Source organism: Tamandua tetradactyla, chromosome 9 (assembly GCF_023851605.1).
Source record: "Tamandua tetradactyla isolate mTamTet1 chromosome 9, mTamTet1.pri, whole genome shotgun sequence".
NCBI classification, from domain to species: Eukaryota; Metazoa; Chordata; class Mammalia; order Pilosa; family Myrmecophagidae; genus Tamandua; species Tamandua tetradactyla.
This window is the reverse complement of record NC_135335.1, coordinates 73,737,167-73,764,928: the sequence shown is the minus strand read 5'-3', so window position 1 is coordinate 73,764,928 and position 27,762 is coordinate 73,737,167. Positions and strand designations below refer to the sequence as shown.

The 27,762-nt window shown below is 34.4% G+C and overlaps 1 protein-coding gene and 1 non-coding gene across 2 annotated transcripts in view; both read left to right on the top strand.

Annotated features, from left to right (window-relative positions):
• CDH10 (cadherin 10) overlaps positions 1-27,762 on the top strand; it is a 182,677-nt gene that overhangs the window by 65,015 nt on the left and 89,900 nt on the right. The gene's annotated exons all lie outside the window — the stretch shown is intronic.
• Positions 25,740-25,844, top strand: LOC143647430 (U6 spliceosomal RNA). Its single transcript, XR_013158057.1, has one exon. It is a non-coding gene; the product is annotated as a U6 spliceosomal RNA (small nuclear RNA).

Below are 27,762 nucleotides of genomic sequence, written 5' to 3'. Positions count from 1 at the left end.
TTCTAATGTACAGATTCATGTGATTAGCAATTATTTGTTAAAAGACCCCTTCACACATATAATTCAAAATGTATTTACTGAATTGAATACTGTGATAGATATATTATTTGAAAACTGTTGATGCCAGGAACATGCATAGAGTAGTTAAATGCACTTCCATATTTTGGGGAGAGAAGTTAATGAGGTAAGCTTTGTGAGGTAAGAAATGGGGTAAATATGCCATACGCTATGCATGTTCTTAGAAATCTGGTGTCATGGTATGGAAGAGAGATTAAAGGTAGATGAAGAGTTAGTGACTCAGATAAAAATTGAAGCCAAAACAGTTTAGAGAATGCTAAGGGAAGGTTTATAAATGAGAGGTGGCTCAAGACAGGCAATCGTATGCTTGGGGACCAAGAGAAAAAGAGACTTCAGAGAGGTAACAAGAGTGGGTATCAGTGATACTTACAGTAGAAAGAGTTTAACGAAAGAGAGAAAAAGTCTCCTGTGTCACTCATCCTCTTGTAAGAAATTTGAGATTGTTTTTGGAGTGCAATAATGTTAGAAGAAGGCACACTACTGTGGGTAGCTGTGGTTGTTGCTGTTCTCCCTTCTTCTCCTTTTCCTCTTCTTTTCCTTCCTCATCTCCTTCTCCTCCTCCTTCTGCCACCACTGCTGCTTGTCCTTCTTCCTTTCCTTCTCCTTCGTCTCTGTCTTTATCTTCATCTTCTGCTTCTGCTTCCACCTCTCTTCCTCCTCTTCTTTATCTTCCTCTCCTCCTCCTGCTCTTCTCTTCTCTGTATAAAGTCGGGGGAAATAGAACACTTTTAGCCAGGGTGACACTGGGGACCAAAAGAAAAATGCCACAAGGAAGAAAGTTAAGTTCAAATTGAGGACTTGAGTATAAATACAACGAGGCAATGATATTGGAACTGTGATCAATTCACTGAAAATTCTATTGAGTGATTGTAAAAATCTAATATAATTTTAATAAAAATGCATGTAATATATTTGATAAAAATCACTTTATGACAATCTAAGTAAAATCTTAAAGCATAGGAATAGAAAGCAGAAAAGCAGATAATGTTTTTTTCAATTAAGAATCATAATGGGAAGCACATCGAAAATTAAGTATTTTAGTGTTGGATGAACATTGTTAAGATGATTCTTTAATAAGTACACTCTGGAAAGTAAGGTAATGTGGCCAGAAACTTACTAAATGCATTAATCAAAGAGATCATTTTCCTCTGAGGATAATTAAAACAAACAAACAGAAGGATAAGCTTCATCAGGCTGTGAGATGGAAGAGGTCATGGGCAGTGACAGGGAGACACCATGCCAGTTTCTGGAAAAGGAAATCATTCCACGGAATGCCAAGAGACAGATACTCTATAAGATGACTGAAAAATGAAGAAATTGCAACTGTGAATTTAAGGTTTGCGACCCTGATATATGGGAAACTGAAAGAGAGGCTAGGAAAAATTGCTTAACCTATTTCTCATTGCTGTGACTGCAGTGAGAAAATTTAATCTTCCACAGAATGAGTAAGGAAATACTCATTCTTTAAAAATATGACCAAGGTTAAAAATTGCTTATGTATAGGAAAATTATTCCAAATGTATGTATTGTCTATTTTTAATATCCTTCTATGAATAGATTTGTCTAAGGAAAAAACAGATTGGAAGGCAAGCACGTGATATGATATGCATAAGGAAAGATGTGCATTCCACTTAATATTGAAAGTTACTGAGAAAAATTAATTTCAGTTGGAGAGAAAAAGGAGATGGGCACTGTAAAGTAACAATAAATGCTTTTATCATGAAATTTTCTTAATTTCCAGTTTTCCCATTTGGCACACTCAGAATCTGATCAAAGTGAACTGCATCTTAGCACACTTGAGAACTTATGAGGAAATTCATTTTAACAGTCACAATGTTATTTTTGTGGATGGTATACACAAATATGCTGCATCAAAAAGAAGAAATCGAGAACACCAATAAATGAAAAAACATGTAATCATATCACATGTTAACATTATGAAATTATTATGGATATATAACCATGTTGGCTACTTCTGCATTAACGTAAACTTTAATATCTTCTTTAAATAGCTAAAATTGTGCCAAAGGTCTTTGTCTTCTGAGAAGAAAGCACTTTGGGAGAATGTGTTTTCATTGATTTTAAAACTTTGCTGTGTTTGGTCATATTGCAATTATGTCTGTTCTTTGTTTTTTTGTTTTTTGTTTTTTTTTTTTTCAACATGGGCAGGCACTGGGAATCAAACCCGGGTCCTGGGTCCTCTGGCATGGCAGGCAAGCATTCTTGCCTGCTGAGCCACCGTGGCCCGCCCTGTCAGTCTTTTTTTGATGTCTAATAAAAAGGGAAAGAGGACATTAACTTTTAAGTGACATATTGACTAAATTTTTCCGTTTGTTATATACATGCTTCCCAGTCTTGTTCTCTCTCTGACAGTGTATTTCTCCTATCTTCTATATCCTAAGCCCCTCAAATGTCTCCTACGATGGAGTATCTATTAGTATTTCCCCATATGTCTGATAATCAGGAAATGAACTGCTTCTACATATAACCTAAACTGGAGACCTTAAATCATGTAGTATCAATATCACATACTTACTTTAAAGGGAGTAAAAACTGAAAGAAGGATTTATTTGCCTCTACCTCACTTCCTTTGCCTTTATTTTCCTCAGTCTCTGTTGTTGACCCATGGCCGTAGACAGTTCCTTGGCCCGTTGTAAGAGGGCAGAGAACATTCTGAGATACAAGGTATTAGGACTTCATCATATTTATGGGAAGGGGTGCAATCCAACTCTTAATAGGCTCCAAAAACCTTTCACTGTCTACTTTCTTCTGAATCCAAATCACCTCCCCTGCACACCGTCTCGGCAATTCACGGCTGAGAAGGAAGCAACAATTGTCAATGCCTGTCAGTTAGATAGAGGAACCACGGAGGGATCCTGGGTGCCTGTGCCTTTGGATGACTCTTGAGCGTTTGCTTTGTGTTGAAGTACATTTAATAGATAGATGAATTATTCTGTGTTGTACTTGAATGTTTATTTAGAACTTAAGCCTTTTCTGCATCTCCGTCATGTTGTTTGAGTTCCCCATAAGCCGTCAAACATCTCCAGCCCTCTTTCCACAGGGGGAAAAAAATTGCTTTCTGTTCTCCGGGTAGCTAACTTGTTCCCAGAAATTAACAACTCTTCCAAGGAAACAAAAACGAACATATGGTAGATCCATTCCAAAATGCTTCCACATAAATTATGCAGCAACGCTACCCCCTGTTTAGAGATTATGAGACAGAGTTTCAGGTTAAATAGTTCAGCCTGTGGCAGAGCCAGGATTTGAATTTAGGTTTATATGGCTCTAAAGCCTTTGTTTATTCTACTACCTGCAATGTATTGCAAATTAAAATGCAGCTATCTCTTACTGAGGTGAACTTCTTTATATTATCTTCAATTACATTAAACCTTTCGCATTACTCAGACTCCTCTGGGCATTTTGCCTCTGACTCCAACAGAAGCTTTGCATGGTTCATGCCCTTCAGCAGCTTAATTTCTCTCAACCAAGTTTCATGTCTCCTTTAACCCGTTTTTGTAATTCTCTGGGTGCTCTGCACTGCTGCTCAAGGTGTAATTTCTTCTCTCTTCTGTTTCTCTCTACTATTGTGCTTGCTACTTTTTTTCCCTCTTAATCTACCAAGCTGACTCTTTAAGCAGCATGTCATTTGAGGGGAAAGGAACAGCTTCCTGAGGGCCGCAATGGGGATTATTTCCTGCCCCATCCTTCATCCGCAGGACAGAATGTAAATACTCCATATATATATATATGTGTGTGTGTGTGTGTGTGCATTCTTAATATTTATATTTTATTTTATTTTTTTCAGTTTTTTCCACAATAAAAACACCTCACACCAGGAGCAAATCAGCAGGGAGCGTACGATTTTGTTAGCCTCTGTTCTTTTTCTGTAGATGGAAAATTTATTTTTCCTCTGTAATGTTATAATTTGCATTTATACTGAGATCTGATACCTATAATTACCCCTCTCATCATATTATGTACAACACTCCTAGGAAAAGCAATAGGGAGAGCACACAGAATACCAAAACATTTATGTTTTGTTTTGTTTTTTTTTTTTTTCAAGTGTTCTCCTAAGTTATTGAGGGCAATTAAAGACAATTTGTATGAGTCTCAGCTAACCCAACTCTGTTGTCCGGCCGACGTTAGCACACACAGCAGTTATCTTTTTACAAATAATGCAATAGAAAGCCTAGTTTGAGTTTCCTAGGGCTGCTGTAACAAAGTACAACAAATAGGATGGCTTAAAAAAGAGAAATGTATTGTCTCACAGTTCTGGAGCCCAGAAGTCAAGATTAAGGTGTTGGCAGGGCTGTGCTCTCTCTGAGGTCTCTAGAGAAGAGTGTGTATGGTGCTTCCCTCCTGCCTTCTCTCCGGTGTTTCCAGTGGTTCTTTGGCTTGTATTTGCATCTCCCCTTTTCCTCAGAAAGCTGTCTACTCTCCGCTTCTTAGAGGGACACCAATCATATTTGAAATAGGGTTCCTCTTTTACTCCAGTATGACCATACTATAACTTAATTCCATTTGTAGTGACCCTATTTCCAAATAAGGTCGCATTCTGAAGTGCAAGGCATTAGAACTTTAACGTATTTGTGGGGAGGGGCAAATATTTTTTTTGCTCTTAACAAAACCCCAAAAATCTCTCACCATCTACTTTCCTCTGAATCTAAATAATCTACCTCTGCATACCATCTCGGCAACTCCCTGTTGAAAAGCATGTGGCTTGCAAAATGGCCAATAATAAGCTACTCTGGGTCAGGAATGATGCAGTGGTGCCATCATCAAGGCCTCTTTTCTTTGGTAGAGGGGCCACAGGAGTGACAGTTCCTCTGGGTGTCATCTTAACTGGATAAGCACAATTCACCAGCCACAGTAGTCCTGTTCTACAAGCAAAATTGAGATATTTTATAGAGGCTTGGTGGTCCTTTTACCATCACCTCCTCCTTTTTCCCTCAGAAATTATTTCCTCCAATGATTTTTTCAATATTAATACACCATAAATATAAAGTTTTATGTGTTTTAAAACCCCAAATGAGAGAAAACAGAAGGACAGAGAATGCTCCGAAGCGAAATTGTCAGTGTTACAACTCCTTTGTTTTATTAAGAAACCCAACCAATTCAAAGCATTTCTTTGCTCTGCTCTCACTGGCAGGAAATATTTTTCTCTGAGTCACTTGTTCAAATATATTCTAAGCACAAATATATTAGGCATAAGTTTTTTTTTGTTCTTTACAGTGAGATATCCACAGCACTGGCCTTTAAGATATTTCCTAGATACAAGTTAGTACCTGCTCCCCTTTCATCATCTTCTTAAACTAAGGGATCAAACTTGAACTTGAAGGGACCTACTATTGCATTCTGTTGTCTTCAGTTTAAGTCTGGTATAAATATTTTTCAAAGTCCTAATTTAGGTATGAAAAAGATTATGCTTATAAACTCATTATTTATTAATTTGTTTCTCACGTAAAGTTTTTGTCTATAGTTTCTTTAGTACCTAATCCGGTTGCCTTAGACAAGTAATTCAAATTTCTAGGCTTGTAGTTATTCACATATAAAGTAAATAATACAATTAAACTAAATACTCTTTAATTTGCTTTTACCTATAAAATACACAGTTCTAAGTGAATTACTAATTTTATTTACTGTAAAAAATCACATGCATTTTATGTAATTATTCTCAAGTGGAAAAAATCATATCGAAATATACTTTTAATCAAAAGCAGAGAGACAAAAATCTCAAAACAGCAAAAATAATAATAGTAATAATAAACACAGTGGGCTATCATAAATCTGACTCTGAGATATGGGAAAACTATTTACTCTAGGAAGTAAAAACAATAATTATTTTGGAAAAATCAGAGTAACTGTTTATATATTCTTGATATAATGAAAATTCAAGTTATCAAGACACGTAAAAGAGTTTACCATTCGTGCACCGTGCAGACCATTTAGACCTAATACTGCCTCATTGATATCCTTTAACCTCAGAATGCATCTGGCCTGTAAATCCCTAAATATTTCTTCACAAGCTTGTCTGAGGTCACATTTGTTTAGCAGTCTTAGAAAAGAAGAACGGTGTTCACTTATTTCTTAACTTGATATCCCCTGCTCTAAAGGATAAATGGATTAAAGTGGCTATAGCAATAAAATTCATACCATTACAGCAGACTTAGCGTCCTCTTTGTACTCAGAGTTCTCCTTTCTTCTGATAATTACTTGAATTCCCCTTCTAGGTAAGAGCCACATGATTTGTCCTCATCTACCATGGCTTTGGCCTTCAATCATTTAGAACCAATGACACACGAGTCATCTTCTTTCTTGAGTGGCCAATGAAAACTTTCTTCTCACTCCTAACCAGCCTCTTCTGTTCCGAACAGAAGCATTAACTGTTGGGCAATGACATCTTGCCGGTCATTTGAGCTCTGAGTATTTCCATTCACTCTCTCTGACTCTATACAGTTTACCAGGATTGAAAATATTTTTTTCATTTTCATTTCATATGTCTTACTAGTTGATCTTAACTCTATACCTACAGTATACACCATACACCACATCCCCTGACTAAGCATGATGGGTTCAAAATACCCAAGATCAGTGTTTTATACTGGTGAAGAATTTGCCTCCAACAAGACATTCAGCATTGTTTGCATACATTTTTGGCTTTCACAACTTGAAGGGGGCTTGCTACTGATACAAGTTGTTAAACGCCAGGGATGCTGCCAAGACCAGAGCAGCACACCACAGAGTATTCCAGCCATAAATGTCAATAGGGTAGAGGTTGAAAAACCCTTTCATAGATTTTTATAGTTTTCCAAAGCCTTTTGAAGATTTCCTGAACAGTTCAATCTTTATTCTACTTCTTTATGCCTTCTCACCTCTGAATTTGGTCTTAATTATATTATGTTTCTTCCCTTTAGAGTCACCACTAATATTTGGTTTTCTCAGCTTGGATATTTCTCAAGGTCTGCCCTACTGCTCATGCCCTCTCTAATTCTTAAGAGCATTAGCATCTTAATCCTTGACCCCAGCCTGCTGGCCATCCTTCTCTGTAGAATTGTGGGCTTCCCAAATACATATGAATGGGATATTTATTCATTCTTTCAATAAACAACTGGCACAACTTCTAAGTAGTTCTTTAGATATTTAGCACAGAGTGGTGAAAATACGATTGCTCTGCTCACATTGTGCCTACCTTCTAAGGAAGGAGGAAATAACAAATATTGGCAACAGAGAGTTATCAGAGTCTTTTAATCTCAGATGTAGCACAGGCGCCAAAAGCCCCAAACAAAACAAACAGGTACCAAATATCCCCATGTTCCATCTTTGTGGTATTCACAAATAAGATGGAAGAAAAACATATTGAGATTTCCAACATGCAAACAAATGTTATTAAATGTTAAAATTTATGAGACAAATAATATTTTCTTTTAAAAACATATATGGATGTGCTGTGCTCCTACAGAAATGAGTAACTGGAAATTCCTAGAGGCTGGATCTCCCAGAAACTAATGTATATATATTAGTTGAATATATATCCAAGACAGAATAACTCAGCTGTAAACATTCACAAAGCCCAGATATGCTAACTATACCCATGACATTAGACTGTGTCCCTTTTACACTGAATGTTCACACCACAGACACAGTCCTTTAGGAAAGTTAAAAAACTAGCCACAAGCTGGAGCAGGAGCAGATGGAGGTAAGATAGAGAGAAGAAACTGACCTGTAAATGAAGGTGATCCCTAGGGTGAAGTACACGTGGGTGGAGCCCGTCACTTAAATGAGAGTTCAGAGAGTTGAAAGCACTCTATTGGAAATTTTATAACTGAAAATAAGGTTGACAGACTCAACATTAACTTTTTGAAAAGTCCTTCCTGATGAAAGAGCATTTGAATGAAAATAGACATTATTTCCCTCATTTGAAAAGATGACAAAAAAATGAAGCTGCATTTGAGGAATTTTTTATGCTAATCCTCAAGCAAGATAGTATTAAAGGCATTTTCAACTGGAGGGATGCTCTGTCGAGCCCTGATAATATTCCAGGTAGACCTCCTCTTGATTTTCAATTCTTAAGCTTCCTACAATGTATAAATCTCACAATAAAATATATTTTAGCAGTAGTTACAGAAAAGGATATGCTTACATCCTCAAAATTCAATTTTACATTTTTAACAAAGTAGAGTACAAGAAAATCTTGAGTTGTATTCCATATACACTTAGTAGAAATGGAAAGCTATTCATAGGTGGTTTGAAAATTACAAAGTGTTGTCAATGAAAGGAATGTGCATCTAAGATTTTAAAGGCGCTTAGAGAAACCATGTTAATTTATATTAATCTTTAGAGCTATCGGGTGACAATAGTTTAGACATCTTACATATCTGCGTTTTATTATATTACTCACATATAAGGTTTTTACTGTGTTTTAATTACTAGGAAATTCATAGGGTTTTGTAGCTGATGTGTAACCCTTATATTTTTTCTCATTTGAAATAAGAAGAACCAGGATCCCTGCTATCATTTTCAAGCAAAATGTCTGAATGCCAAAATAATGATAAATTATATTAAGCATGAGGTGTTTATATGTAAATATAATTAACAATTATTGTTTTACTCCTAAGATCTTACTGAGGCTAGTAATAACATATAATGAAACTCTTCCATGACTCTCATTACTTCATGTCATCAGAAATTAAGATTATTCATGTGTATATTCATATGTTCACTTTTGAAACTTCGTAACATACACACACACAACACTCACACACTCACACACTGCACACATACAATATACCCCACTTCACATACTATTATGCTCTAGGAATTTGTGTGAAGTCCAATCCTCACTGTTCTTTTAGTTCGCTTAGATTACTGATCCTGAGATGCTATGAGTTCTGTCGTCTTCCTTACCTCACCACTGCCTTAGTGTTTTATGTTCCTTTTCTTTATTCACCATTTTCTTAAGCACTCCACACAAAGCTGTCCTCATTATTTTTCTTGTTCCTTTAGTTACAAAGCATCTTTTAAAATCCTCTTCTCCTCTTTGCATTCTTTAAATTCATTTTTGTTGAAATGTATTTTAGATAAGAGATAATTCTGGAACTATGTTCTAAGAAGTAGATAGAAATAAGACTTTGATAAAAATAGAAAATGAATTGAAGAATCTTTTTGTACCAACAGAAGTTTTGGAGACTTTATTCTTATTTTAAAATATTTAAATTAAATTAAAAAAATAAAACTATAACCAGTTTTTTTAATTATAAACATTTTTAAAGATAATAATCTAAGAATGAAGAGTTTGTGAAAAGTCAGTCAGTGACTTTTAGAAAAAACCTGAGAGAAATCTCTGTCGATAGATACTACATGAATTACATTTCACATAAATTAGCACAGCAGAAAATATTTCAATATAATTTATCAATAGTAGACAAATGAGAAATGGCCATGAAGCATCAGAAGTTATTTTTCATAGTATTAAAGATTTCTACAAGAGTCCTCACATTTTTGTTTATTAAAGGAACATTTAGTTGTATATTCGATTAAATTTTGTCCCCATTGTACAGAAAAATGTTTCTTTGAGGAAAAAATGAAGAAAAATAACTATGTTGTGTTTCATTTGTCAGTGTCTCATGCTACGTATATGTTCACATGTGCAAAGTCTCAGTTGCTTCCTTTGGGCATATGAATAGAGCATGGGAGGAGCTCTTTAACAAATATTCCAATCTAAATTCTTAAATAATTTTTTCGTATTGTTAAATTTCAACAACCATTTTATTGAAGACTATATTATTTAACTTAAATAATTTACTATTTGTTTAAATCATGTAGCTGTATTCCATTTTCCTTTAAATAAAAAAAAAAGCATGTATGTTTCCAGGTACATAGAATAAAATTGAGAAAAAGGAACAGTCATTTTTGTTGGAATGTAATATATAAAACTTTGGCTTTCTCCTGAGAATCTTCATCAATATTATACCAGTTTTATTACATGTTTCAGAATCCTCCTTTAGCAAATTCTTTCACCAACCTGACGTTTAAAACTGTGTTGTATATATTTAGAGATTGCATAAAAACTATTAAATTTAGAACTTTCAATAAAGAATAAATCTTAGGTCAGGATTAAACTTACTTTACCAAGTATGAGATTAGGCTATAGAAATGCATACTCTTATACAAATTGTTCTGAAGGAAAATGTCATATTTCAGCTGCTTATTACCTTAAATTCCATCACCCAGTTTCTCAGAGTGGTAATGCATGCATGACAAATTGCTCTTCACTGAGGTTGTTTCAGTTTATCATAGTAAGAGAAATATATGAAAGTATCCATCCTCATAACCCTTGAACTTTTTAAGTAGTGCAGTAATACAAATTAGCTGACTTTCTTTTCTGAATTATACCAGTACCAAATGACGAATGCTTGGGAAATGGGAATATTTTTACTAATTCTTAGAGAAGCCAACATTAACTTGTAGTTAATGTGTATATATTTTAATTTGATTTGGAATTAGTGGTGCATGCATTATGTACAAAATTCAAAAGATACAGTAAGGTAAAATACACTTATATCTAAGATTCCCACCATGAAGATCAGGCATCCATAGGTCTTAGAAGCTACTACATTTAAATATCAATTAGATATCATAAGTTTTTTTTTTTTTTTTATATATTGCCAGAAACACTCTAGCACTTTTTAAACATATGTGTACGAACTTGTTTTTGCATGAATAGTGGTATTCTTTGTATGATGCTGTATAACTTCCTTTTTCCATTTAAAAATATAACTTGAGGACTTACTCCATTTCAGTACATAAAGGCATGATTACTTTCTGTAGTAGTGACATATCCCTTTGAAATGATAAACCATAATTGTTTAACCATTTTCCTTTTGCAGGCTATTTAATTGCTTTAATTACATATTGCTAATATAGTAATATGACGGGTGTTAGTTCCCACAATTCTGTTATATCCATGAAATATAATGGAAGGTTGAACTGTTGGAGGAAGGTCTTAAGAAATTATAAACTTTGATAGATATTGCCAAATTGCTCTTCATTGAGGTTGTTTCAACTTATATAATAAGAGAAATGTATGAAAGTGTCTATTCTCAACAATCATATAAAATCTCTGTGCTTTCAAGAGTTAGGTTGAGCTGAGGGCCCTGAACTGAGCTGCCAGTTATCAAAAGTGGCTGATTAATACAATGAGCCAAAATAAAAGTAACAAGCAAACCTTTAGTCACTTACTGCTATGACATAAGCAAGAGGCTACTCTGGAGAAAGCCCAGACTCCCTGCTCTGTTCCATTTTACCCCAATGAATGGCTTTACTTGGTGAGGGAGAGCTGGAACAGGCAGATGTGGCAGATGTCTCAGTTAAATAGAAGCCTAGAACAAAAAGCTTCTGCAGGTTTATGGACCCAAGGAGATGGTAAATGAGGAAAAAGAATGAGCAAGGAGTGGAAAATGTATTGAGCATGGATTCAGAAAGGAGAAAAGTGTTTTTGAGATCTTCCCCTCCCTTCCTGATATGAATGTCTCATGAATGGCACCTGAGGATAACTTCCTTTTTGAGCCACCAGGTGGAGAGGTGCCTGGATGAAGAATGCAGATGCCACGGAGCCTGCACCCTTGATTGCAAGTCCCTTTAGAGAGTTCAGTACACTGGCTGCAAACCAAATCTGATGTGATAAACTCAGCTCTCCCATGTGAGCCCGTCAAATGAAACCTTGTAGTCACCTATGTCAACACTGAAAAATCACACATTCTGGCTAGGAGCTGGAGTCCTCATGTATTATCATTTAAATATATATATTTTCCAATCTTATAAATGAAAACATTTGAATGTTACTACATTTCTCTTATTATATGTGAGGTTGAGCATCTCTTCATGTGTTTAAAGCGTTTTCCATTTCTATTAACCTTTGGGTTTATATTCTTCTGCCAATTTTTCTATTGACATTAGAATTTATTTTCTTTTGATCCATAACACTTTATTAATATTTTAGTTCTTTTTCATTGTCAAATATAATATATACTGAACATTATTAAAAAACATATATACACATTAATGAATAAATATAAATCAATGGAGTGACAATATCCAAAGTCAGTATATGATGAATTGCTAACCCCTAGGAATTTGTCACTCTGGGTCTACTGATAACAACACAATTTCTTAGATATCATAATAAATTTCACTTTTTAATAATAGTGCCTCGCTTTTCTTTATAGTTTTCTCACCAGTGTAGCCATTCCTAAACAAAGTAGTATAATTTTGCCTGTTTGTGAAATTTATGTGACATTTATATGAAATTCATAGTTCCAGTATTCTTTTGTTTCTTATTTTGCTCACACAAGTTTATGATGTTAATACATGTTATTCCATAGAGTATAGATTTATATGGATATGTTTGAATTTAGTTATTCATTCTATCAATAATAGATAAGGAATTCTTGCTCCTTTTCCGGTTTGGCTATTACTAACAATGCTTCCATCAGTTTTGCCATGCACGCACACTGGGGCTCAGTTACGCTGAATAACATTAAGGTATTTAATGAGGAGTAAAACTGATGATCTATGATGTGTGCCTAGCTTCAATTCTTCAGATATTGCTATAATAGCTCCCTAAATATCCCTAAAATTACCCCCACCCACAGCATATGAAAATTCTTGTTATTCTATGTTGACAAAAATATTATTTTTAGGAATTGAAAAAAATCTGGTGCTTTACATTTGCATTTCCCTAAGTGACAATGAGGTTTCATTTTTGTGAAGACGTTTTTTACCAATTGCTTCTTTGGCTCATCAGTTCTTTTCTAACAGATTGCTTCATTCTCAAATCTATAATAGGTGTGGAGTACCTATTATTCAAGAGGTAACTAGGTCACATCCTTGACTAGAAGACAAAGGTTCCTGTTCACATGAAGCACACATTTTGGTAGGAAAAACAGAAATGCAATATAAATATAATGCATGCATTAATTTCATGTTATTTGCAAAGATTATAATTGGTTTCAGTAAAGAAGAGATAAAACAAGGTCAAGAATATTGAGAGGTGGGGCAGAGTAGGTGGTAAAGTTCATTCAGTACTTCCTCACTGAGAAGGTGATATTTGAGAAGACTTGAAGGAAGTGAAAGTGGTCAAGCAACTATTAGTGGAATGGTCTTTGAATGCAGAATTCTTTGTGATGGAAAACTTCTGGAAATTATTCGAGAAATGGCAAGGAGGTGGGTGTGTCTAGAACAAAGTGATCAAGGGACAGATGGTAGAAGGCAGAGAGGTAACAGAGCACCAGATCATGCAGGGTATGGTGGACAAGAATGATGGCCCTCAACGATGTCCACTTGCTAACCCTCAGAACGTGTGACTCAGTTATCTGAAATGGCAAAATACATTATGCATATGATTCAGTTAAGGATCTTGAGATGGAATGATTACCCTGAATTATCCTTGTGAGCCCAAGGTCATTACAACCATCTTTAGAAAAGGTAGGCATGAAGGTAAAGTCTGAAAAAGGAGATATGATGACAGAATGAGAGTTTGGAATGATGCACCTTAAAAATGATGGAAGGGACTACAAGCCAAGGAATGCAGTCAGACTCTACAACCTGGGAAAGGCAAGGCATTGGAGTCTTCCCTGAAGGTTCCGGAAGAAATACAACCCTGCCAACATCTTGCTATTTGACTTTTTTACCTCTAGCACTATGAGAGAATAAATTCAAGTTATTTTGACATTACATTTGTGGTGATTCATTATGAAAGCAATGCTAAGGCCTTGTAAATATTTTCATCTTTACTCTGAGTAAAATGAGAAGCTGTTGTAGAATTCTGAGACGTCCAGCATTAAATGAATTATGCCTAAAATTTCACCCTGGCTTCGGAATCTAAAGTTCATATGATAAAAATACCTAAGGGCTTATACATAAAGTGTTAGGGAATACTGTTGTAGATGGCTCTACAGATTTTGCCCTGAGCAACTGAAAAGTTAGAGCTTGTCTTTACATGAAGTGCTAGAGAACTATGGGCAAGAACCAGATTTCAGCTTGGGCTGTACTAAGATGGAATTTGGGGGAGACATCAATTTAGGAAAGAAGTCTAAGCTGGAACATTTTAGGGATTATCAGCTATAATTTTATTTAAAACAATGGTAATGGATAATATCAAGAAAGTGGATATAGGTCATAGAGAAGAGGAATTAGATTGATTGTAGAGATATACCCACATTGAGAAGTGTGTGTGTGTGTGTGTGTGTGTGTGTGTGTGTGTCACAGGGGAGAATGCAGGGAGAAAGAGGGGAAATACGCACATAGCGTGGAGAATAAATACGCCTTGAGCTATAAGGGATACTAAGAGCCTGGATTTCTTAGAAGACAAATGAAGAAAGTGCATGAATGAGATAAAAGTGCATCAATTTTTCAAAAGCTACAGCTAAGTCAAATAATATAAGGTTATTGAATTGACTTTTGGCTTTAGCTTCATGGAGACTATAGGTGACCTTGATGCTTGTGGTTTCAGGAGTACAGTGCACCCAGAGTTCTGATTGGCACAGATTTAAAACATAAAAGAAGGAAAGGGATTGGGAAAAGCCCATGTTGGTCATCTGGGTAGTCTTGCTGCAGAGCAGAGCAGAGCAAATACATGCTGCAGAGTAATAGGGAGGAAGGATTAATGAGATAAAGAAAATACATTTTAGAGATTAAAAAATAGCATTTTCATATACTGATGGGATCCAGTAAAGAGGGAACATTAGTAGGAGAAACATTATAAGAAAGAGGGAGAATTGCTGGAAGAATATCATTGAGTAGCAAAGAGGTGATGAAATCTTTTTTGCATGTGAAAGGAAGACAATGAATCTATGGTAGCAGAGAAGAAAACTAGATTGATATGAAGGTGGCTCTCTCTGAGAAGGTCTCTTCGGTTTTAATTTTATCAAGGAATTATGATGCAAGAAGAAAATGAAGATGAAACATGAAATATTGGTTTATATAGGTCTTTAAAGCATATTGAATGCCAGTCATCTGTTAGCTCTATGTATGCTAAATGTCTTCTCACATTCCGTGGTTTGTCTTTTCATTCTATTTTTTTTGTTTTTTACGTGCATATGTTTTCATTTTACCATAGTGTAGCAGTCTTTTGATTTAGTGTTGTTTTTTTTTTTAATATTTCTGCATTCTGAACTTATTACTCTCTCACAATTGCATAATACTGTCTTTCATCTTTAGGCTTTAAACTATATCAAATTGTTTATATTGGTTTTATGATGCTGTGTAGGAGAAAGCTTTATATTTTTACCATAAAACTAATGTGGTTTTTCACCTTTAATTTATTGAAAAGGTTGTCTATACCTCAATAAATTGGAGTGTCATTACTTTCATTTGTCTACATATGGGAGGTTTCTTGATTCTCTTTCTTTGGTCTATTTACCTCTCATCACAGAAATACCATTATTATTAGTTGCTCTTGCTTTATAATCTGCATAGTCTCTGGAAAGACTGGCCCTCTCTTATTTTCCTTCTTTGAAGTTGCCCTATCTGTTCTTGGCATATTGGCATTTTATAACACTCAGTTTGGGAATTATTGGGAACATCATTAAATATTGCTGGTCTTGAAGTGCTGGAAAAACCCCAAACTAGAATCAAATGCTAAAGCTGAAACAAACTGCTATGGCTGGGATGACAAAGAGTTATTGTGATGACATTGATAGGAACAAAGAGCAAAATAAAAATAGGAACCGGGCAGAATGGAGCCTGTCTCTTCCTGCTCCAGTCTTCCAGTCTTTCTCTGCTACCACCTATTGAACCTTGCTGAGGGTCATCTGGGCAAACAAAACCTGTGGCTTGCAGAGGCCGTAATCACAGCATCACAATTCAGAATATTGAAGGATGCTAATATTAAACAACTGTATCATACGCAACATTTGAATATTATATTTTTTCTTTCAAACACTTTTTTACTTGTCTTGCTGCATTGATAAAAATACAAATACATTATTGAATAGAAGTTATGATGGGGAACATCCATATTTTGTTGCTGATTTCAAAAGAAAATTTCAACACCTTACTATTAATTATGTAGTTTTTAAAGTTTTTTAAAGTTTTAAAATATCTTTATCAGACTTTTAATCTTAATCTGCTATGTTTTTTAACCACAGATGTCTATGAAATAGTATTAGATATATTTATGCAGCTATGATGAGCTGTTTATTTTTCTCTTTAATCAGTTAATCCAAGAGATTTCCTTCATGATTTTTCTTATTTGAGCTAAACTTGGAAATCTAGGAAAAATCCACACTAGCAATGATATAATATCCCTCCTTGTATGATTGTATTTAGTTGTCTAATATTTTGTTTAAAATTTGCTTTTACAAAATCATTAATTATTATACAAGATATTGGCCTGTAATCCCTCTTTTCTGTGGCTGCTCCTATGTGCCTTAGATTTCAAAGTCATCCTAGTCATATAAAATGACTTAAGAATTATGACCTCTTTTTCTATTCTCTTAAATAATTTGTGTGAAATGGAATTACTGCTTAGATGAATCATAGACAGAATTCACTAGTGTTACACTCTTGTTACCCCAGTTTTATTGTAGGGGAATTTGAGATAATGTTTTATTTTCTTTAAGTGCTTACAGGACTACTCAGGTTGACTTAGTATGTGGCATTTTGGGCAACTTTTAAATATTTTTGGAGCAACAAACAAAATAAAGCAGGAAAGCATCCAAAGGAGACCTTTACAAATAAACTATTTTATTTTAGAACAGTTTTAGATTTACACAAAAAGTTGCACAAGTAGTACACAGAGTTCTCGTAAATCCCAGAAAAATCATTTATTACTGATGGAGTTCACTTGACTTCTGGTTAAGAGCATGTTTGACAGGCTTCTTCACTGTAAAGTTAGTCCTCTATAAATTTACTTTCCATACTGTAGTCTTTAGAAGCAAATCACTAGGTGTAGCCCACAGTTAAGACGGAGAAATAATTCAACTTATAGCTGATACACTTGAGGAAATCCAAATGGTAGGTCATCACATAGGAAAATGCAAATGTCACCAAGAGAAATGACTATCTTAAAAGTAATTACTGTCATAAAAATAAGTTAAAATGGTTTTGGCAGTGCAGTAAAATGGTCAGATGATGGTTCTCTCAACTGATTCAAATTTTCAGTAGTCTGTACTTAAAACAATTATGCAACAATTAGTCCTTATATCTTCAATTTGATAATTCAACTTTGTGCAATTTCGAATGTACTAATTACAGAGAGAAAAAAGACTATATACATATTTATAAATGCTATTTATAATATAACAAAAAAAAAAAAAACTGTCCAAACTCCTAACAACACTCCCAATTAGGGTTTGGAGCTACCCAAAAGCCAACTTTAAATTGTGCCTTTTCTGTTGTATTGCGTGTTATATGATTTATTCATCATTTGCCTTTGCAATGAGTTCTGTGATCTCAAAGTGTTTATATTCTATGAAGATGTGTACATAATTATATTTAATAAAGAAATAGTTTTAAAGTGGCTAAGCAATTAAGATAACAGCACAATGTAAAACTTTCACATATCTTAAAATAATAAATATATAGACTATGAAGATGCATAGGAATGTGATTGGGAATGAGTATTTCCACAGTGAAAAGAATACTAGACAAAAGAAAACATACACTGTTTACAATTAAAATATACCTTTTCTCATTTAAACTCATTTGTTCAGTTTAAGCGCTTACACTAAGCACAGATAGTGTGAAAAGTCAGTTGTATTTTTGACCTTGATGAAGCTTTTTATTTTGACAACAACTTAAAACACTTTAAAGCCATTTTAAGAGGGACAGATCCACTTTAAAAATAGTATCTTATTATTGTTTTCTTTCATTTCCATAATAACTAATGGTGTTTGTGCTGGCTTTGAATGTGTTGTGTTCCCCAGAAAAGGCGTGTCCTTTAATCTTGATTCAGTACCTTTGGTTAGATTGTTTTCATGAAGATTGGCCCACTCAATTGTGGATGTGACCTTTTGATTAAATGGAGATGTGACTTTGCCTCTTCAAAGTGGATCTTGATTAGAGCCCTTTAAAAGAGGAAACATTTTGGAGAAACTTCAGATGCAGATGCTTGGAGGACAGTTGCTTCAGAGCTGACCCAGACAGAGAAGCCTTTGGAGATGCAGAAAGAAAATGTGCCCTGGGGAAGCTGTTTGTAATGAGAAGCCTGGAGACAAAGCTAGCAGACATTGCCATGTGCCTTCCCAACTGATAGAGAAACACTGGATGCCATCAGTCCTTTCTCAAGTCAAGGTATCTTTATCTGGATGCCTTGGTTTGGACATTTTTATGGCCTTAGGAAAGTAAAATTATAAAGAAAAAATTCCCTTCATAAAAGCCAACCCATAGCTAGTATATTGCATTCGGACAGCATTTGACAAACTAATACAGTGTAGAGCATATTTTCATGTGGTTATTTGTCATTGTTATAGCTTCTTTGGTGACATGCATTCAAATCTTTTATTTACTTTTTTTAATTGGGTAGTTTTTTGTTTTTGTCTTTTTTTTGGGGGGGGGATGCTTGCTTTTTTTAACTATTGAATTTTGAGAGTTCATTACATGTTCTGGATACAGGAAGTCTGTCAGAAAAAATATTTCCAAATATTTTCTTCCTGTCTATGGCTTGTCTTTTTGCTTTAATATTTTTTGCCAAACTTTTAAAATTCTCCTACTATTTGTTACAAAAGCATCAGGAACAAAACAAACAGGATGCGACTATCAGTGGGTTATGTATTGCAGAGTAAAATATTTGTGAACTTGAAGACCTAGCCATAGAAATTATCCAAAATTAATCACAGAAAGTAAAAAAAGTATTTATATCTGTACATTTACTCATTTACTTTTCCATTCTACCAATTTATTACATTATTTTACCTGCTATAAGTTTAGTTGCTACTTGCTTATTTATTTTTTATACTTTACCCTACAAATCAAATTATTCATTAGAAGTTTATCAAAGTCTAATTTTAATCTAAATGTTACCTGGATCCTGTACTAAAAATGCACCACAGAAGAATTTAACAGTATTCATCCCCAGCATAAATTGTGCTATTGTTGTGTTTTATGTTCCTTGTTCATTTTTATTTACTCACATATTTTACATTCTTTCTTTAATCTTACAACTAAGCTATTCAATTGAGAATCCTTTGCCTTTGCCCTGAAATGGAAATTTATCTTATTTCGCTATGATCTCTTTCAGCTTTGTTTGTCAGAAGGTTTTTGTTTGTTTATTTTTGTTTTTTGCCCTTTTTAATGTTATTTTTTCTGGGTATAAAATTTTAAAATGGCATTCACTTGAGGTAAAATTTCTCTGTTTCATAGGTTTCATTATTTCTATTGAGAAATAAGCTGATCTTCTCTTTTTCCTTTAAAAATAATGCTTTTGTTTTTCTTTTAGGCCTGATTGCTTTCAAATACTTTCCTTAAGTTTCTCTATGTCATTTATGCATTTTTAATTGCAAAATACCAGCAAGGGCCAGCCTGTGGCCACAGCCTCTCATGATCAATTTGTTTTCAACTCCTACCTTTAGCATTTGTATGGGATTTTTTTCGTAATACTTGAATTTTGCTTATGATAAGGCAATTTTCTTTCCAATTCCATGAGATGGATGGCCAATTTTATTAATATTATTTTTTATTTTTGCATGGAGGATTTACAGCTTTGCCTGCCAATTGCATGGACTTACCCCAAGAAGGCAGCAAGCCTGAAAAGCAAGTTTTCCCATGAAACATATGTTCTCATAGCAAAAATGGCTTTGACATTTGTTGATCTACTTACTGGTCTGGTTTTAACTTTCTTTCATGTTTTCTTTTTGTATCTTGTCTTGCAATTAGTAGTTTTATAAAACTGTCTTATTTTCTATCCAGCTTTTAAATTGTTTTTAGATAAGTTGTGTCCTAATAACTTCTAACCTACATTCAAAAAATGGTGGTCTGTCTTTAAGAGCTTTGGTATGAATTCCAAATATTTTTTCCCACTATGTATTTTGTAATAACCTTTTTTGGGTAAGTATTCTTAAACATTGTTTTTAGGAAGTAAAATTATTTATTTGCTTTTTTCCTTCTAAATTTTCTTTTTTCTTTCCACTGTTCTGTTTATCCACTTGGAGACGATGCTCTCAAATGTATTATTTTCTCTCTTTTGACTCTGATCTTTCCAATTCGTTTTGCTTATTGTGTAGTTTGATGCTCTATGTACCCTAGCAGAAAAGCATGATTTTTTTTTTCTATTTCTAGGTGTGTGAACCCATTGTAAATAGAATCTTTAGATGAGGCTACTTCAGTTAAGGTGTGGCCCACCTTATTCAGAATGGGTCTTAATCCTACTACTGTAGTCCTTTGTAAGAGAATGAAATTCAGACAGAGAAAGCAAGAAGCTGAAATCAATGTGTATTAACTAGGGTTCTCTAGAGAAATAGAAGCAACAAGAGATATCCATAGATATAAAATTTATTCAAGTTTCTCACGTAACTATGAGAATGTAGAGTCCAAGGTCTTTAGGTCAGGCCGCAAGTGGGTAACTCTGATGAAGTTACCCAACGAGCTCTCAAGAAAGGCTGCCTGAACAGCCTTTTGGAAGACTCCAAAATCCTTAGGGCAGGCTGTGAAGCTGGCCACTCTGAAGGAGGGTCTGAATGAACTCCACAGGTGAGGCTAGCTGGCTGAAGCAGGAGGAAGGACTGTCTCTTCTGAATCCTTTAAAGCTTTCCAGTGATTAGATTAAGCATCACTCTTTGCAGAAGACACTCCCCTTAGCTGATTACAAATGTAATCAGCTGTGGATACAGCCAACATAATCATGATTTAAGTCCATGAAATATCCTCTTAGCAACAGACAGGTCAGCATTTACCTGACCAGACAACCAGGCACCACTACCTCACCAAGTTGACACATGAACTTGACTGTGACACAAAAGAACCGAAAAGAGAAGGAACAGACCAGCAGATGCTGCCATGAGCCTTGCCATGTGCTTGATGAGACAAAACACCAGCATCCAGTCTTTGGCAAGAAAGCATCACTCTGATGATGTTTTGATTTGGACAGTTTCCCAGACTCTGACCATGAAAGAAGAAATTAATTCTTTCTTCTTAAAGAACTTAAATGGCTCTTTAAGTTGAACCATTTCATGATATTTGATTCAACAGCCTACAAAGCTAAAACACTTACTTTTCTTGTTTTCATCTTCTCTTCTATTTACTGTCTGTAGCAAATTCTGTTGTCTTCTTTTGTTGTTTCCAGTTTTGCCTTCATTTCTGTAACCATTTCATTTTACTCTACTTATTTTTCTGAGTTTCAGACAGTTATAATTTTATCCTCTCCTGTTGTTTAGCATTATTTTCCATCAACTTCATCAGCTCTTGTGTCTCTCCTTGGACTCTTGTTACATAGAAGCAGATTCTAAGCTAGCACCTTTGTTATTCATTGAATAAAATAAGTTGTTTCCAATTCAGTTACTGACAGGCAATTTGTGAAGAGGCAAGTGTGCAAGAATTCTCTGTGTACCCGGGGATGTAAATGTAGCGCACAAAGGAACAAGATTTGTGTTTGTTTCCTTTTACTTCTTACCAGGCCGCTGAAATTGATGTCTCTAGGACTGTTCACAAGGAAGAGTAACTCTCCCCTTACAGTCTTATACACACAGACTTTCCTGCAAATATGGCTCTTCTGCTTGATTCCTTCTATGCTGCCATGTTTTTGTGTGTGCCTAAACGGATCCAGGTTTCTCCGGCTACCTGCCAATAGGACCATTCCCTCTTCTCAAAATAAGGTTACTGACTTTGCTGTCATTTGATACTATCAATTTTGGAAAAATTGGAATCTGTCATTTTTTTCCTTAAATTTGCAGCACCAGGTGTCTTCTCCTAGTGTTTTCTCTTTCTATTTTAAAATCCACTATCCACTATCTGCAGATAGCTGTGGGATACATTTGGTTTCTTAAATTTTGTGTGGTGGTTTTCTTTTCTTTATCTCTTCCATTCTTTTTAGTTTTTTGAAGAAGAGGAAGGTAAAACCTTCTCTGCAGAAGGCTGTTGTTAAACTGTAAGTTGTAAAATGAGTTTCAGTTCAAAACTCATTCAAAAACTCCAGTCTGAATGACCAGAGACTAGTTGACTGTATTCCTATATCCCTATTCCTTAGGTATTTCAGGTCAGGTTCTCTTAAGCTCAATGTGAATTTTGATTTCTGGTCTAGCCATAGCTGCAGAACAGCACTAGTTTCCTTGAAGTCTGGTTTAGAAAATATGTCATGGGTTTTTAAATTGATTATACAGAAAAAAAATGTAGATACACAGTTGGAACAGTCTTGTAGATAATTCTTCTGAGTATTAGCTAATTATGCATTAAATTCCATGCTCTGCCACTCTCTGTGTAATTATTGAAAAATAATTTAATTCCTTGGGTTTCCATTTGATACAAATGAAGTAGATGAGTGACATTAAATTGGAGACACCATTACATTCTGTAAGTCTATCTCAATAAGACTGATAAGATAAACAGAAAATAAAGAAAAAAAATACATATGCAGATATTGAAAGGAGAAATAATATTTTTTACTTATTTAAACTCCCTCTGTATATTGCATCAAGAAAAGTCTTTCAAAATTTTAAGGTATCATTTGCGTGTAGCACAATACACTGATCTTGAGTGAAATTTGATGAGTTTTGTCAAATACATAATTCTTCAGTTACGTGAAGATTTAGAGCGTTTCCAATTCCCCAATTTCACTCTGCTCCTTCTGAGTCAGCCCCCTCCCACCCCCAACCCGGAGTCACTGTTCTGATGTCTTTCAACAGACATTAATCTTTTCTGCGCAAGAATTTCTTATAAATTGAATCAGAGAGGATGCCCTCTTTTGTGTCTGCCTTCTCTTGCTCAGCAAATGTTTTAAGGTTTTTGTTTGTTTTTGCATTTATCAGTGTTTCATTTCTGTTTATTGCTGAATATTGGTACAGTATGGGCATTTGAGTACTCTAGTGTATATATGTTTTCATTCAGTGAGCATACATAGAAACAAATATGGAAAATACATAGAAGCACAATTTCTGGGTTATGGGCTAGATATGTCAATTTATTGAGAAACTTTGGCTCTTCCAAAGTGGTGGTATGTATAGTTTTATACTTCTGCCACTAATGTATGGGACCTTCTGTTTCTCTATGTCCAAGATAAAAATAGTGTTGTTAATTTATTTAAATTGATTCTTTCTAAAAGATGTATAGGGTATTTCACTGTGGTTTTTATTTGCATTTCCCTGATGACTAAGGTTGTTGAGATTTTTAGTGTGCTTAATGACCATTTGTGTGTATTCCTTTATGACGTATAATTTGAAGATTTGCCCAAAATTTCATTGGGTTGTTGGGCTTTTATATTTGAATCATAAGGAGTTGTTCTGGATATGAGTCTTTTGCCTGATATACAGCTATTGCAAATGATTTTTCCTCTAGTCTCTGGCTTGCCTGTTCATTTTCTTTATGTTGTGGAGGTTTTAATTTTGATGAAGTTCACTTCATCATTTTTCTCCTTTTATGACTATGGCTTACTGAATCTTGCCCAATAAATCTTTGATTTCTTCAAGGTCATGAAATTATTCTACTATATTTGCTTCTAGAAAATTTATAGGTTTAGATTTTCCATTTAGATCTTGAATAAATTTTTGTATATAGTGTGACATGAATAGAGGGTTATATATATTTTTTCCTTATAGAGAGGCAGTTTTTCCAGCACAACTCCTGAGAGTGCTTTCTTATCCTCATTGAAATGTGGCTGTGTCTTGATCAAAAAGCAGTTGCCCATATGCACTTGGGTGCTTGAATTGAATGCTTGATTCTATTTCAATGATTTATTTTATCTATTGTTATGCCTGTACAACATTTTCTTGATTATTACAGTTTTAAGTTACATTTTGAAATCAGGTATTTTAAGTATTCCAACATTTTTCATTATGAAAAAAAAGTTTTTACTTTTTGCAATTATTTATTCTTTACATTTTCATGTGAATTTCAAAATCAGTTTACAGCTTCACCCAAAATTTATAGAAAATATGCTGGATATTATCTTGAGTTTGTTTAGTCTGTAAATGAATTTTGGGGAAATTCATACCTTAACTACAATGAATCTTCTAATCTGCTTTCAATAGAGTTTTATAAATTTAAGTGTTGAGAGATCACAGATATTTCCTATTATATTTACCCCTAAGTGTTTTATGTTATTTAATGCTAATGCAAATAGTATAGTATTTTAGATTTCCTGTTCTAAGTGCATATTGCCAATGAATAGAAATACAATTTATTATGAGTTTTAACCTTGCATGGATACTGTGGCCTTGACAAATGCATTTATTAGGTGTAGAAGTTTCTTGTTAATAGATCCTTGAGGCTTTTCTACACACATAATATGTTGTCTAAATGAAGTGGTATTGCACCCTTCCTTTCCTCTTCTCTTCTTCTTCCCTTCCATTCCCTCCTTGAAAAAAAAATCTGTCAATCCATTTGGGAAAGCGTTAGCTAAATATCTACATTTTTTCACTGAAAGCACCTCGATCACACAGAATGGGATTTTGGAACCAAATCAGGGTGAAAAGGCAATTTTGCAGAGGGCAGCCTGATGTGGGATGTCAGAGACTGAGCACAGGAAAGAAAGCATTGTTATAGGGAGGTGGACAAATGTGGACAGTCAGAGTTAGAAAAGGTTGAAGTGAAGAGTCAGGCAATGAGCAGGGTGATTAGAGGTGTCACAGTACTCACAGATAGATGAGGGTCTCCCTGAGAGAGTGGTGATGTTGGCAGACCTGGGACATAGGTCACATAAAGGAGGATTGAGAAAATAAATAGCTACATTAAGCATAATTGTAGAGAGGCTTATCTGTGTCATTGAAGAGGGTTAAAAATAAGCAAAAAGAGAAAACTAGATCACTTTTGTGGTGTTGTATTGAAATTAGAGATATTTCTTTGAATATATGGTTTTCAATATATTTACGTAGATTGATATAGAAATATATCTATGTATATTACTCACACGTATGTAGCCATATAATCCATGGCTGTATCCAATGAGAAGAGCCTGGGTGTACCAATACCCTAAAAGCACTTAGAAAACAGGTCTTAGTTTCTAAATACTAATTTTGACTAAGAGAAACCAGAGATGTTTAGAGAGACGGCTGACATCTCAGCAGGCTTAATGAGTGTGCGGGATGAACCTGACACATTTTGTGCCAAAATGTAAGCCAGGGCTCGACAGATGAAGGGAACTTGTCTAAAAGACTCAGAAGCAACATGAATAGTATCCCATTGGGTAGACTGGAGGAATCTGAGCATGAAAAGAAAGTCAGGGATGGAATATAACCCATTACAAAAGATAAGAAACCATTAGTCAGTGAAGATATAGGAAAGTAAGCAAATAAATAAATAGACAATTTTTGAACCATGGAGTATTCACGTAGGTTGTTTTAAAACACACATTAATTACAAAGGGGAAACTTATGATTTTCCAATGGAATAGACATGACCAAGATGGTCACAGTGACTATCATTAAGAGAGCGATAAATTGACACTTTGTGACGCCTGACAGGATACAAGAAAAATAGAACACTATTTCTGTGATATTTGTACTTAAAAACGCCTATCCGTTCGCTTCAGCAGCACATATACTAAAACTGGAACGATACAGAGAAGTTTTGCATGGCCCCTGCACAAGGATGACACACAAATTTGTGAAGCATTCCATATTTTAAAAAAGCAAAATGCCTATCCTAAATCTCTGCATGAGAAAACATCAGACAATCCTGTATTCAGGGACATAATACAAGACAAGTCATCTGTAATCAGTACAATTTTCCAAACCTTTGATTTAAGGAAAGATTGACAAATTTTCACAGCATCAAAGAAACTACAAAGACATAATCTCTAAAAACAGCACATGATTCTGAGCTGGATATTTTTACTAAAAACTTTAATTTAGAAAGAAATGTTGAAAGTCCAAAGGAGTCTAAGTATTAGATTATAGTAATGTTACATTTTGATTTTGTTACATGATTTTTAGTTGCATAAGGTAGTTCCTTTGTTTGTAGGAAATGGCAACTTGGGAAGGATGGCACATTAGGTTGACAACATATTCTCAAATGTTTAAGGAAAAACAAGTTATGTATACCATAGTTCCAATATTCTTTAAGCTTGTGATTTTTGTTTCCATAAAGAAAGCTCTTTTTCTTCCTTTCTAATTTGTATATGTTATATTCAACATTATGTTAAATATTATATACCTAGTATATATTATATGTTAAATATAACAGATACCTAATATATAACATATATTGAAATATTTATTAATTTGTGGAATTGGTTCACATGTTTATGGGGGCTGACAAGTCTGGATTCTGTAGAATAGGCCAAATCTCATAAATCAGGGAAATTCCAGTGAGAGTTGATGTTGAAGTCTTGACTCCAAAATCTGTTTGGAGGCCAGCAAGTTGGAAACTCAGAGAGGGGAGTGAGTATCTTGAGACAGAATTTTTCTTATTATATCTGGAGCTTTCATTTCAGTGACTTTAAGACTTCCAACTAATCAGATAAGGCCCACCCGCTTTATCTAGCATGATCACTACTTGAAGTCAGCTTATTATAGCTGCTAATCCCACATACAGAATACTCTACAGCAACGGCAAGACAACGTCTTGTCTGTCTTCTTGATAAATGATAACTCTAAGAATTTCTGTACGTATCCTCTATTATTTTGTGAAATTTCCCTTCTATAGCTAGTTTGTTTAGAATTTTATTATAGATGGTTGTTGAAATTTTCAAATGGCATTTTTTGCATCTATTGAGAGGAATGCAAAACTTTTCCTCTTTTTTTTTGAGAGTGTAAATTACACAGATTGATTTTTGAATGTGTGAATAATGTTAACCATGTTTGTATAACTGGGATAATGATAGTATCTGGTCATGATGAATTATCCTTTTTAATAAAAAATCTGGGTTTTTTTTTGATAATGTGTTGTTTAGGATGTTTGCATCTAGATTACTGAAATATATTGGTCTGTAGTTTTCTTATCTTGTAATCTATCTGATTTTGGTATCATGGTTTGTTAACCTAATGAAAAAAGTTGAGAAATATTCACCCAACTAATGTTTTCTGAAATATTTGTGGAAGACTAACATTTCCTTATTAAATATTTATTAGAATTGACCGATGAAATTATCTGGGTTTTGAATTTTCTTGGTGAGTAGATTGTAGATATGTATTCAATTTATTTAGTGTATGAAGGGCTCTTCTTATTTTCTTTTTGTTCATATGATAATTTTGATAATTTTTTTTTATTTCAGGGAGTTTGTCAATTTCATATAACTGCCCAAATGTATTGGCATACTCTTTTTTATATCATACTCTTATCATTTTAGTATCCATGGCTACTGAACACTTGAAATGTGGCTAATGGAACTGAAGAGTTGAATTTTATTTTGTTTAATTTATTTAATTTAAATAGTCACCAACAGCTACTGGCTACTATATAAGACAATTCAAATCTATACAATGACAGCACCAAAGTTACACTCCCAGATTGAACTGATCCTGGAATCTGTATTAATATATCCCATTTCTGTCTCCAAGTGAAAATGTTTAAATTGTGTCTGAAATGAAGGTCCTAGTATTT